The sequence below is a fragment of the Tupaia chinensis genome, unplaced genomic scaffold (assembly GCF_000334495.1).
Source record: "Tupaia chinensis unplaced genomic scaffold, TupChi_1.0 Scaffold145519_1, whole genome shotgun sequence".
Classification (NCBI taxonomy): domain Eukaryota; kingdom Metazoa; phylum Chordata; class Mammalia; order Scandentia; family Tupaiidae; genus Tupaia; species Tupaia belangeri.
The window spans coordinates 782,566-795,175 of NW_006205376.1; the positions used below are offsets into that span (position 1 = coordinate 782,566).

The following is a 12,610-nucleotide window of genomic DNA, read 5'->3' on the forward strand; positions in this document are numbered from 1 at the left end:
CGCCCCCCCCGCCACACGTTACCCCCCCAGCCCTCCACCCCGCCGCAACCCAAGCTCCGGCCTCACGGCTTCTTCGACCCCGGCGCCCACGGAGCGAGTCCCATGTTGCCCATTTTCTGAAGAAGGCAGTCTCTACCGCAAAAAGAAGTCCAGATTCCCTCCTGCATCTGAGTCTAGCTAGTCTTGGTATTCTAGTCATAAAGTGGGGTAGCTGGGAGATTGAGGCTTTTGAAAACTGGTGATCCTTACACTACCAACACTATCGTCAGTATCGTCAAAGGTTGCCCTGCTATAGTAAAGAGTATAATTGGAAACAGGGGTGTCCCATGGTTTGCCAAGGCACAGATGTTTGAACATTATCTGAGAATCATGGGAGGCAGAAGTAGCTCTCTTAAGACTCCTCTTAGCTACATCACTTTGATGAGGCCTTTATAGAAGGATGTGATTATGGTGGCAAACTTTCAAAACAGAGGTTGAAAACCCTGTGTGAAGTTGAATGGCCCACTTTTGGGGTGGGATGGCCTGAGACTGTCTTAATACTTGATATTAAGTATAAGCTGTCTGGAAGATTATCATAGGTGAATCGGGTAGACCTGGACATCCCCACCAATAGCCATGTATTGACCAATGGTTAGCTTTAGTCCAAAGGCCTCCACCCTGGTTGAGAAACTGTGCTTTAAGAACAGGGAGTAGTATTGGCCCACAGGACAGGCCTCAAAAAATGAGACAAAAGATCCCTATCCTGCAATCTGACCCTGAGGAGTCGGATCTTCCTTCCCCTTATAACCCTAGCAAGTATCAACCTGAGGAGGGTGATAAAAGGCCACAGGAGGCAGCCTCCTCAGCCCCTCTGTCACCGCCCTACACCCAGAGTAGATCCAGGGAAATGAGGGGGGATCGAAGCCCTGATTCCTCAGGGGCCTTATTGCCCTTAAAGGAAGTGCCCCCAACCGAAGCGGGGTATGGGGGTCGCCCCTATAGAGTATATGTCCCTTTTTCTATCAGTTACCTATGTAATTGGAGAGTTCAAACCCCATCCTTCTCTGAGAAGCCTCAAGCTCTTATTGATCTGTTAGGATCAATATTTTATACCCATCAACCAACTTGGGATGATTGCCAACAGCTCTTTGTCGCTGTTTTCACTGCAGAGAGGGAGAGAACAAAGGAAGAGGCTCAAAAAGTATTAGTTAAAGCTGGGGAGGGGACATTGGAAGAAAATCAGGAAAGAATGAATAGAGCATTCCCCTCTACACGCTCCATTTGGGACCCAAATACCACTGCTGGGAGAGAGGCATTAGCCACATTTCACAGCACCTTACTGGCTGGAGTTAAAGTGGCAGCCTGAAACCCCACAAACCTGTCAAAGGTAATGGAGAATATATAGGGTCCCCAAGAGTCTCCCACTGCTTTCATAGAACGTTTATGTGAGGCTTACCGAGTCCACCCCAGTAGATCCTGACGCCCAGGAAAATCAAAAGGCAGTCGATATGGCTTTTGTATCTCAGGCATCTGCAGATATTAGGCAAAAACTTCAGTGACTGGATGGGTTTGAGGGAACGAATAGGTCACAGTTAATGGAAATTGCTCAAAAGGCCTTCAATGGGTGGGACACTATGGAAGACAAACAGGTCAAGAGAATTGCTAAAGTAGTAGTAGCTACTATGGGTGAAGTTAGTAAAAAGGAAAAGTCTCATAAGAACAAAAGGAGACCCCCACTGGCTAAGGATCAATGTAGAAAACGTGGGGAAAAGGGATACTGGGCAAAGGATTGCCCAGAGGACAACAAGGAGGAAAGATTCTGAGTCTAGAAGACTGATGGGACCAGGGCTCGTTTCAAATTAGCCCCCAAGAGCCTACAGTCACAATGTGAGTTGGGGACACTCGGTTGACTTCCTAATTGATACTGGTGCAGCTTATTCTGTTTTGACTAAATTGATGAGACCCCTTGCAAAAAGGACGGCCACCATTCAGGGAGCAACAGGGAAGACAGTGTCTTGTCCCTGGATGTCTGAAAGGACAGAGGGCTTGGGAAAAAGCACTGTGATGCATTTGTTTTTGGTTATCCCAGAATGCCCATACCCTCTTAACAGCAAAGACCTTTGGTGGAATCTAAAAGCCACTATTTCGTTTGCTAAAGAAGAAGCCTTCTTTTTAACCAATTGCCAAAATCACAGGCCCTGCTCCACTCTAAAATCCTTGGGACCTGTCCTTCTGCAGGAAGATCAGGAACAGGGGAAAAACAATCTTTATCTGGCAGAATTACAATCCCACTTCCCTCAATTCTGGGCAGAAGGTAACCACCCTGGTATTAGCTAAACATCGCCCTTTGGTTTGAGTCATCTCTCTCTGTCTTTCTGGCGAGCACATGTGCCTTGGTAGGAAAAAAAAAAAAGAAAAAAGCCCTCTCCAAAAAGATTAAAAAAAAAAAAAAGAATTACACATTTAATTCTTTTTTTTTAATTATTTTATTTAACTTTATTTACTTTATTTGGTCATTTATTTTAATTTGGTGAGAGAAAGAGAGCAAGCCACCAGGTCGGGACTCGAACTGTGGTCGCCCATGTGGGAGTCCAGCGCCCTTAACCACGACGCCACCTGCCAGCCCCTACATTTCATTCTTAAGAATTTGAGCCCCCAATGCCTTTTTGTTTGTTTGTTTGTTTTGTTTTTGCCATAGGGTGCACATACTTACCAGAAGCAGTGAGAGAGAAAGTGAGAAATCACTTGGGGAATGGGGGCACACTCCTCTCCTCTATTCTCCTCCTGGGATTTTGGGCATGCACACACATGTGCCCAGAGTGCTTTTCAAGCCACTGGGTACTGGACTTGAATCATCATTGGCCATGTGGGAATCCAGCACCTTAACCACCCTGCTACCTGCTTGCCCCAAGAACGTGTATTTTTACCTTTTGTTCACCCAGAGTTTTTGCTGTTTTCCTGTGTGTATAAAAGAAATAGGCAGGCCTAGCACAGTGGTGCAGGTGGTAGAGCGTTGCTGCGTGATCCTGGAGCCACAGAACAGACCTGTAGTCAGATCCGAACATGTAGGTACCTGTAACCCTGGCTGGCCAGAGGCTGGCAGTGCAGAGAGACCCTGTTGGGGGAACTTCTCTCTCTCACTAAATAAAAAATAAACTTAAAAAAGAAAGTAAGAAATTAGTAGATAATAGCATGATGTACTAGATTCAAATCTTTGTACTTGAGAACTTCACTAAGTCTCAGTGAATCAATTAGGATGCCTCTGATTACAAGTAACAAAATATCCAAAATGAAAACAACATAAACAGTTACATATAATATCTCACATAAAAAGAAGTCTATGGTTAGAATAGCTGCTCAGTGATGTCATCAAGAAACTAGGTTCCTTGGGGCCAGCAGGTGGGGTAGTGGTTAAGGGCACTGGACTCCCACTTGTCCGACTGTGGTTTATGTCCCAGACCTGGTGGCTTGCTTTGTGACTTTCCCTCTCTCTCTCACTCTGTCTCTCTCTGGTCAAATAAAATAAATAAATAAAGTTAAATAAAAAATAATTCAAAAACAAAAGTTAAAAAAGAAAGAAAAGAAAGAAACTAGGTTCCTGGGGCCAGTAGTTGTCATAGTGGTTAAGCACTGGACTCCCACATGGCCAGCAGTGTTTCAAGGCCTGGACCTGGAGGCTTGCTTTCTCATTTTCCCCTCACTCTTTGTATGTATGTGTGTCTGTTGAGTGCATGTGCCCTATAGCAAATTTAAAAATACTACTAATAAATAAAATTAAGTAAGAACTCTTAACAACAACAACAACAACAATAACAAAAAAAAACGAAAGAAAGAAAAGAAACTAGGCTCCTCCCATCTTCCTACTGTGCAATTCTCAACACATTTGCTTAGGCTGGCTCCCTCAGGGTGTCAAATGACTGCCACACAGTTTTATGGTTACATATGTATAAGAATGTTCAGAGGGAGAAAAAAGATAAAGCTCTGCTAGACTTCAAAAACAAATTATTTAGGGACCAGCAGTTAGCGTAACAGCTATGTCACTGAACTCCCATGTAGTTGACCGTGGTTTGAATCCTGGACCTGGTGGCTTAAACTCACACCGGGTGCATGTGCATGTGTGTGTGCATCCCCAAGATCCAGAGAGAAGAATGGAGGAGAAGGGATTGCGGCGTGACCATCCCCCCTGGGGGTGATTTCTCACTTTCTGTCTCTGTCTCTCTCTTTCTGGTGAGCGCATGCGCCCTATAACCCCTTAAAAAAAAAAAAAAAAAAAAGAGAGAGAAAAAAATTTATTTATTGCAATTGGGCATGTGTGCTCCCAGAGAAAGAGAGTGAGAGACAATGAGAGGGAAAGTGAGAAATCACCCCTCTGTCCCAGGGAGGGCGGGGATGACCACACCGCTATCCCATCTCCTCCATTCTCCTGTTGGGATTTTGGGCATGCATGCACATGCACTAGTATAATTTTCAAGTGATGTGGTCTGGGATTCGAACCACAAAGTTGGCCATCTGGGATCCAGCTACCTTAATTTCTGTGCCACCTTAATCTGTGTGGCCCTGTTTCTTTCTTCTTCTTCTTCTTCTTTTTTTTGACAAAGAAAACCTCCCTGAAAAAGTTCTCCCCAGCAGCCTTAGTTAGCCTTGTATGTCCAATGTCTTGGCAATCTATCAACAGATAAAGGCTCCTTGATGGCTCAAGGCCAGTTAGGATTTACCTCCTAGTCTGGGTCAGGCTTCTCTGAGGGATTCGTGCACTTGATGGTTTGGGAAAGGTGTCTAACAGTGTCTACTCCACTCGCTTTTCTCTCTTACCCATGGGAAAATGATAATGGCTGCAGTAGAAGATTGCTATGAGTATGAAATGAAATAATGCATATGAAATCTTCAAAATCAGTTCCGACACAAAGTATGTGTTAAGTATTTGTTTCTTGGGACCAGCAGAGGATGTAATGGTTATGTCACTGTATTCCCACATGGCCTATTGTAGTTCGAGTCTCAGACCCAGAGGCTTGAAACTCACCCCAGGTGCATGTGCGTGTGTGCCAAAAATCCCGAGGAAAATGGAAGGAATTACAGTGTAGTCTTACTCTCACTGGGGAGCGATTTCTCCCTTTCTGTCTCTGTCTTTCCAGTGAGCACACGCCCTATAGTAAAAATCTCTCTTAAAAAAAAAAAAGTATTCATTTCTTTCTGCTACGTACATGCACAAGTGCCCAGGATCCAATGGTCTGGAAAACTGACAAGGGGGATCATTGTGACCAGACCCTATAGAGGTGTTAATTTCTCTCTCTTTTTCATGTATCATGAATAAAGGGAAAAAATATGTTTCTACCCTTACTTTCTTCTTAAGACTTTCTATCATCAGGGCTATGCAGGTGAAGTTGTGGTTAAGGTGCTAGACTCCCATATGGCCGACTATGGTTTGGGTCCTGGACCTGGAAGCTTCTTTCTCATTCCCTGTACCCCCGGTCAAATTAAAAATACATGTACATGTGTGCCCAAAATCCCAAGGGAAGACTGGGGGAAAAGGGATTGCAGTGTGGCCATCTCCCTGGGGGCCGATTTCTTGCTTTCTGTCTCTGTCTCTCTGGTGAGCACATATGCCCTATAGCAAAAATCTCTCTAAAAAATAATCACAATAATAAATAAAATAAATAATTCTTTTAAAAAAAGGATTTTCTGTTGTCGTTGAGCCAAAAGATGGCAGCAGTGGGAGAAGTCTCGATTTACTGCTCCCTGCTAGCAGCGATCTAGCAGGCAATGTTGGCTCACCTAGTGAGCATTACATCTATGTTAGAATTTGTCAGAGCTCGTAAGTGCTCTGAAACTTTGTGTTGCTAGCAGGACAATCTCTAATAGGTCATGGCTTGCATTTTTAATGTTTTAATAAGTGCTCTTGAAATCACATGTGGTTTCCACACGTAGCAATCACTTCAGAAGCAATATGTTGTAATTACAGTTCTTAGCTGACAGAACAATTATGTAGACTGGAAAAACACGCCGCTCAAATCACCTAGCTCTCCAATTCTTTTTATTTGAAGGGCAAATCACTTAAGAATTTCACAATGTCTATATTGCATATTAATTAGTCACTGATTGATTAATAGTTACATCTTACAATAGATACGTTCAGTTTTGTTCAAGCATGAACGTTTGTTGAGTGTCTGGTACATGCCAAGCTCTGTATTGTCGTCGAAGAGTCTATTGGCTTGGACAAAGATGTGAGCAGGAATTCCAGCCAATGTGGGAAGAGCCAAGCTAACACCATGTACGTGATGCCATAGGCACGTGAGAGGAGCTGAACCCAGTGTCAGGGATTAGGGCAGTTTCTCTAGAGCAGATGAGGCCTAAACTATTGCTTAGTGAATGAGCAGAGGTTAGAAGAGTGACAGGTGGCTTAACAAACTTAGACATGCCAAGGTGGGAATAGTCAATAGCATAAACCTGGAGTTTAAAGCAAGCTGCTGTGAGCTGAGCGCTGTGCGCAGGGACCACCAGCTGTTAAGCATTTCCTAAGAGTAAGGTTTACTAGAGGAAGAAGGAGGAGATGGAAGTAGAGACCTGAGGAGGGCAGCCATGGCTTCCCGTCGCAGAAGACATCGCAGGCCAATGGAGAAGTACAAGTTTTAATAAACAGTGAGTATCTAAAAAATTTTATGCAAAGTTGTAAAATGGTAAATCTTTCCATCTTAGGTAGGTAAATCTGACTCTGTGTCAAGTAGACTTAAGAAAGATGGGAGAGGGCAGCTGGTGGAAAGGTGGCTGGGACGGTTCGAGTCCTGGCCATGATAGCTTGGGAGATGTGCCGCATGTGGGTGCTCAGGATTTGGGAGGAGAGGAGGGGGATTGCAGTGTTGCTGTCCCTGCTGGGGGTCGCTTCCTCTCTCTCTCTGTCTCCAGGGAGTGCATGCACCCTGTAGCAAAACCGGAAAGAAAAAGAAAGGAGAAGCAGAGGCATCAGCCTAGAGCTACTTTCTAGGTAATAGTAACATAGACTTGAACTAAGTCCAGGATTGTAGCTACAAAAGAGTGTTTGAATGACGGGAGGAAAGTAAAGTTTATTTAGCTGAGTAACTTTTAAATGTTGAGTACTTCTGAAAATAATAATATTTTGAACATATTGGGTCAAATAAGTATATTAAGTGTTCTACCTATTTTTACATTTTTGTGAGGTGGCAAATTTTAAATTCTATATATAGATGTGTTGTATATACATGGTCTATACAAAGGAAGGGATGAGCCAGCTTTTCCCCAAATCTTTCTACATCCATCTTTTATAAATATGTTTCAAAATGTCATATTCAGGAAAATGTATGATTATTAAAGAACAGAAGCAACAAAAAGGTGACTTGACTACTTTTTCTGCTTTCAGTCAGCGTTGACTTCAATTAGTCCCTGACTGGCAGAGGGAATGCTGGATGAGCAAAAACCCTCTTTAGCGTGGAGAAGCCAAGGTGCCCTTGGAGCCCTCGGTCTCTTGCCCAGAAAATCACTCTTTCCCACTTTGTTCAGGCAGGGGCTTCTATGCAGAGTCTCTCTCCGAGTACTCTAGAGTATGTCACCGAGTACTCCGCCCTGGGCATCGCCCAAAATGGAGATCATTCTCCCATGGAAATGTCTGCAAGACAGAGCCAATAACAGAGAGCAGGAAAGACTGCGTAGATGCCTCATCTACTGTGTTGGATAAAAATAACACTGTCGAGGCCAGCAGGGGGCGCGGTGGTTACTGCGCTGGACCACATGGCCAACTACAGTCCTGGATCTGATGGCTTGCTTTCTCACTTTCTCTCTCTGGTGAGTGCACATGCCCTCTAGCAAATAATTGATAATAATTTAAAAAACTAAATAATTATTTAAAAAGCAAATAACGCTAGTGGACATGTACGGCACGCTCAGCATAGGCTGGTCAGCATCAAATGCTATTGTGGTTTAATTCTCACATAAGACAAGAACCTCATTTATAAAATCTATAGACCAGGCAGAACTTTATAGAATGCTTGGCGAGAAGCTGAGGAGCGGCGGCTGCCGGAGCTGCGCCAAGCTACGCGCACCTTCCCGCTCCCCCTTGCCGGCCTCAGCCCGCTCACTGACTGTAGAAAATGGTGAAAGAAACGACTTACTATGATGTTCTGGGGGTCAAACTCAATGCTACCCAGGAAGAGTTGAAGAAGGCTTATAGGAAACTGGCCTTGAAGTGCCACCCTGATAAGAATCCAAATGAAGGTGAGAAGTTTAAACAGATTTCTCAAGCTTATGAAGTTCTCCCTGATGTGAAGAAAAGGGAATTATATGACAAAGGAGGAGAGCAGGCAATTAAAGAGGGTGGAGCAGGTGGTGGTTTGGGCTCCCTAATGGACATCTTTGATATGTTTTTTGGAGGAGGAGGAAAGATGCAGAGAGAAAGAAGAGGTAAAAATGTTGTCCATCAGTTGTCGGTAACCTTAGAAGATTTATATAATGGTGCAAGAAGAAAAATGGCCCTCTAGAAGAATGTGATTTGTGGCAAATGTGAAGGCCGAGGTGGTAAGAAAGGAGCAGTAGAGTGCTGTCCCAATTGCCGAGGTACTGGAATGCAAATAAGAATTCATCAGATAGGACCTGGAATGGTTCAGCAAATTCAGTCTGTATGCATGGAGTGCCAAGGCCATGGAGAACGGATCAGTCCTAAAGATAGATGTAAAATTTGCAATGGAAAGGGACCAGCAGTTAGCGTAGTGGCTATGTCGCTGAACTCCCACGTAGTTGACCGCGGTTCCCGGACCTGGTGGCTTAAACTCATACTGGGTGTGTGTGCATGCGTGCCCAGGATCCTGAGAGGAGAAAGGAGGAGAAGGGATTGTGGCATGGCCATCCTCCCCTGGGGGGGGTAATTTCTCGCTTTCTATCTCTCTGTCTCTCTCTATATATAGCAAAAACCTCTCCCCCCCAAAAAAATAATAATAAATAAAAATTGCAATGGAAGGAAGATAGTTTAGGAGAAAAAGATTCTAGAAATTCATATTGACAAAGGCATGAAAGATGGCCAGAAGATAGCATTCCATGGTGAAGGAGACCAAGAAGCAGGACTGGAGCCAGGAGATGTTATCATCGTACTAGATCAGAAAGATCATGCTGTTTTTTTTTGTTTGTTTTTTGTTTTTTGTTTTTTTGAGAGATTTTCACTGTAGGGCACGTGCGCTCGCCAGACAGACAGAGAGAGACATAGAGACAGAAAGCGAGAAATCACCCCCCAGGGGGGATGGTCACGCCGCAATCCCTTCTCCTCCCTCTCGGGATCTTGGGCACGCACACACACGCACCCGGCGTGAGTTTTAAGCCAACGGGTCCGGGACATGAACCGCGGTCAACTACGTGGGAGTCCAGTGACATAGCCATTATGCTAACTGCTGGTTCCCCAAGATCATGCTGTTTTTACTCGGCGAGGAGAAGACCTTTTCATGTGTATGGACATACAGCTGGTTGAAGCATTGTGTGGCTTCCAGAAGCCAATTTCCACTCTTGACAACCAAACCATAGTCAAGAATGGAGATATCAAGTGTGTGTTAAATGAAGGCATGCCAATTTATTGTAGACCATATGAAAAGGGTCGCCTAATCATTGAATTTAAGTTAAACTTCCCTGAGAATGGCTTTCTGTCTCCTGATAAACTCTCTTTGCTGGAAAAACTTCTACCTGAAAGGAAGGACGTAGAAGAGACCAATGAAATGGACCAGGTAGAACTGGTGGACTTTGATCCAAATCAGAAAAGACAGCGCCATTACAATGGAGAAGCATATGAGGAGGATGAACATCATCCCTGAGGCTGTGTTCAGTGTCAGACCTCTTAATGGGGCCAGTGAATAAAACTGCTGGCATTTTATATGCAGTAGTGAATTAGTGAAGGACTGTAATCGTAATATGCTCACTACTTGCTATTGTTTTTGTTTTAATATTCATCTATAGTAGTGTTTTTAAAAGCTAAATGAACGGGAACCAGCAGTTAGCGTAATGGCTTTGTCGCTGGATTCCCACGTAGTTGACCATGGTTCGCGTCCCAGATGCGGTGGCTTAGAACTCACGCCGGGCGCGTGTGCGTGCATGCCCAAGATCCCGAGAGGAGAATGGAGGAGAAGGGGTTGCGGTGTGACCATCCCGTGAATGAGTGAAGCACTGTAATCATAATATGCTCACTACTTGCTATGGTTTTTGTTTTAATATTCATCTATAGGAGTGTTTTAAAAAGTTAAATGAAGAATAAATGCAAATATAAAAGCTGACTTTGCCCTGTATGTATGATGACTTCAGTGTGCAAAATACAGTTTTAATAGCTGTAAAAACTACAAAGTTCCCCTAGCATTTATTAGGCCATTCCTTGCCATTGATTTCAGCTATGTACATGGATGAGCTTAGACTGAAACGCTAGATATATGTCTTGACTTCAGTGTATGACCCCTCATTGTCAAGCTATGAAATTAAAATCCTGTATGTAACTGGTAATCAGAAGGAGATACAAATTTGTAGGAAAGTGTGTGATGGTCTATATAGTTATTTGTGTTAAGTGGGACTCATTGTGATGTCTCTGTATTTATTCTATTGCCTCAACTTGAAAATGGATGGCATAATATAATTTAGCCTGTGGCATCAGTGATAAAAATAATACCTTTCTAAAGGGGTTTATCATAATGTGCTGCTTCCTGAGGGCTTACACCTCTAGAACTGCATTCCCTTCTGTTGTGCCATCTTTTTTTTTTATATACATATATATATATTGTGACCAGTCCTGGTTACTTCCAACTCCCCCACTCCCCTTCTATTTGGACTATGAAAAGCCCCCGAGCAGTGACTTCTGGAGCTGGGTAACTTACAAAGTGAAACAACCTTTACATGGAGAAGTAATTTGCATGTGTGGTATAGAAAGATGTTATTAGGTATTACAGATTTACTTTAAACCATTTAACTTATGCTCCAAAGTAACTAATTTGATGTTGGTAGGATAGCAGATTATGATGAATAGTTCTAATTTTATGTTATAAAGTCATGTGTTCACATGCTTAAATCTGGATGAACAGAATTTAAGCAATTCTTGGGAACCAGCAGTTAGCGTAATGGCTATGTCGCTGGACTCCCACGTAGTCGACCACGGTTCGCGTCTCAGACCTGGTAGCTTAAAGCTCACACCGGGTGCGTGTGCGTGCGTGCCCAAGATCCCGAGAGGAGAATGGAGGAGAAGGGATTGCGGTGTGACCATCCCCCCTGGGGGGTGATTTCTCGCTTTCTGTCTCTCTGTCTCTCTCTGTCTGTCTGGTGAGCGCACGCGTCCTATAGCAAAAATCTCTCAAAAAAAAAAAAAAGAATTTAAGCAATTCTTGAAATGTATGAATGTGTTTTTAATATACTGATTATAAAGCAAAAAAAAATCTATAGACCAATAAATAGAAGTTTTTTAAAAAAATACGAGGTAGGGCTGGGATGTTGACCCAGATTGTATGTTTCTAGAGTTTGAAATTAATTTCAAACTCTACTGCCTCCAAAGGAGGTAGAATGGTCTATACAGAAGTGTATCAGGCTGGTGGGATGAAGAAATATATTATAAAGTAGACTGTGAGGGGCCAGCAGGTGGTATGGTGGTTAAAGAGCAGGATCCCATATGATTGACTCCATGATTTGAGGCCCAGACCCAGTGGCCTGAAAATCACTCACGGCCATGTGCTTCTATGTCCAAGGTCCTGAGAAGAAAATGGACGCCACTTTTTTTTTTTTTTTTTTAAGTCCATTTATTTATTTCTTCCATGAGAGAGAGACAGAGGTAGAGAGATGGTCCCCCATCCCAGCCTCGTTTGGCTGGATCATGGGCACATGAGCACAGTCCTGGCATGCTCAGGAAGGTCCCAGCTGCAAACTCGGGACCTGTCCCATGTGCATCTGGTTGCCCTATCGCTGCACCGCCATCACCACCTGGCCTCAATGTCATCCTGCTCTGGAGAAACGGTCAGTAGTTACTCACTCTGCATAAGTTATGCCAGGCTTACTTTGACATCCTGTTTTTATAATTCTTTATCAGTATTAGTTCTTCCTCTGGTTCCCTTGACAGTGTGTCTATTTAATAGTAATATGGTTAGTCACTTTGTTTAACACACTTCAGTAAAGTTAAATTTTAGTCAATTACCCACAGACTCTTTTTTTTTTTTTTTTTTTCATTTTTTTATTATTATTATAAATTTTTTTTTTCTTTTCTCATCACAACACACATATGAATTTTCCATCCAAAATACACTTTGCATTGGCTCAATCAAGCACATCAACATATATGTTCTCAGCAAATGATTTCCCAATTTTTGTGTCCTGCATACCTTGCCCTTTGTTTTGCCATCCTAGGTTCCCCATCCCCACCCTCTGCCATGTCCCATCTTCCTCCTCCATTGTCCCTGACATTCATGATTGCCCTCAATGGCTTCTGCCCCCCCCCATTCAATTGTTCTACCAATGAACTCAATTTGTCTAAATATATCCACTAGCTAGCACAGCTGACATCTCCTTACACATGTATCCAAATCTGATCCTAGGCATAGACCCCAGGGAGTAGAATGAACATATTATAAAGTAGACCCCAGTTGTGTCCATACAACTCTCTTCAGTCATCAAATGTGCATTT

At 43.4% G+C, this 12,610-nt stretch overlaps 1 pseudogene; it reads left to right on the top strand.

Moving 5' to 3' along the window:
* Positions 1-6,575: 6,575 nt before the first annotated feature.
* On the top strand, positions 6,576-9,806 carry LOC102472995 (dnaJ homolog subfamily A member 1-like; annotated as a pseudogene).
* Positions 9,807-12,610: the final 2,804 nt, after the last annotated feature.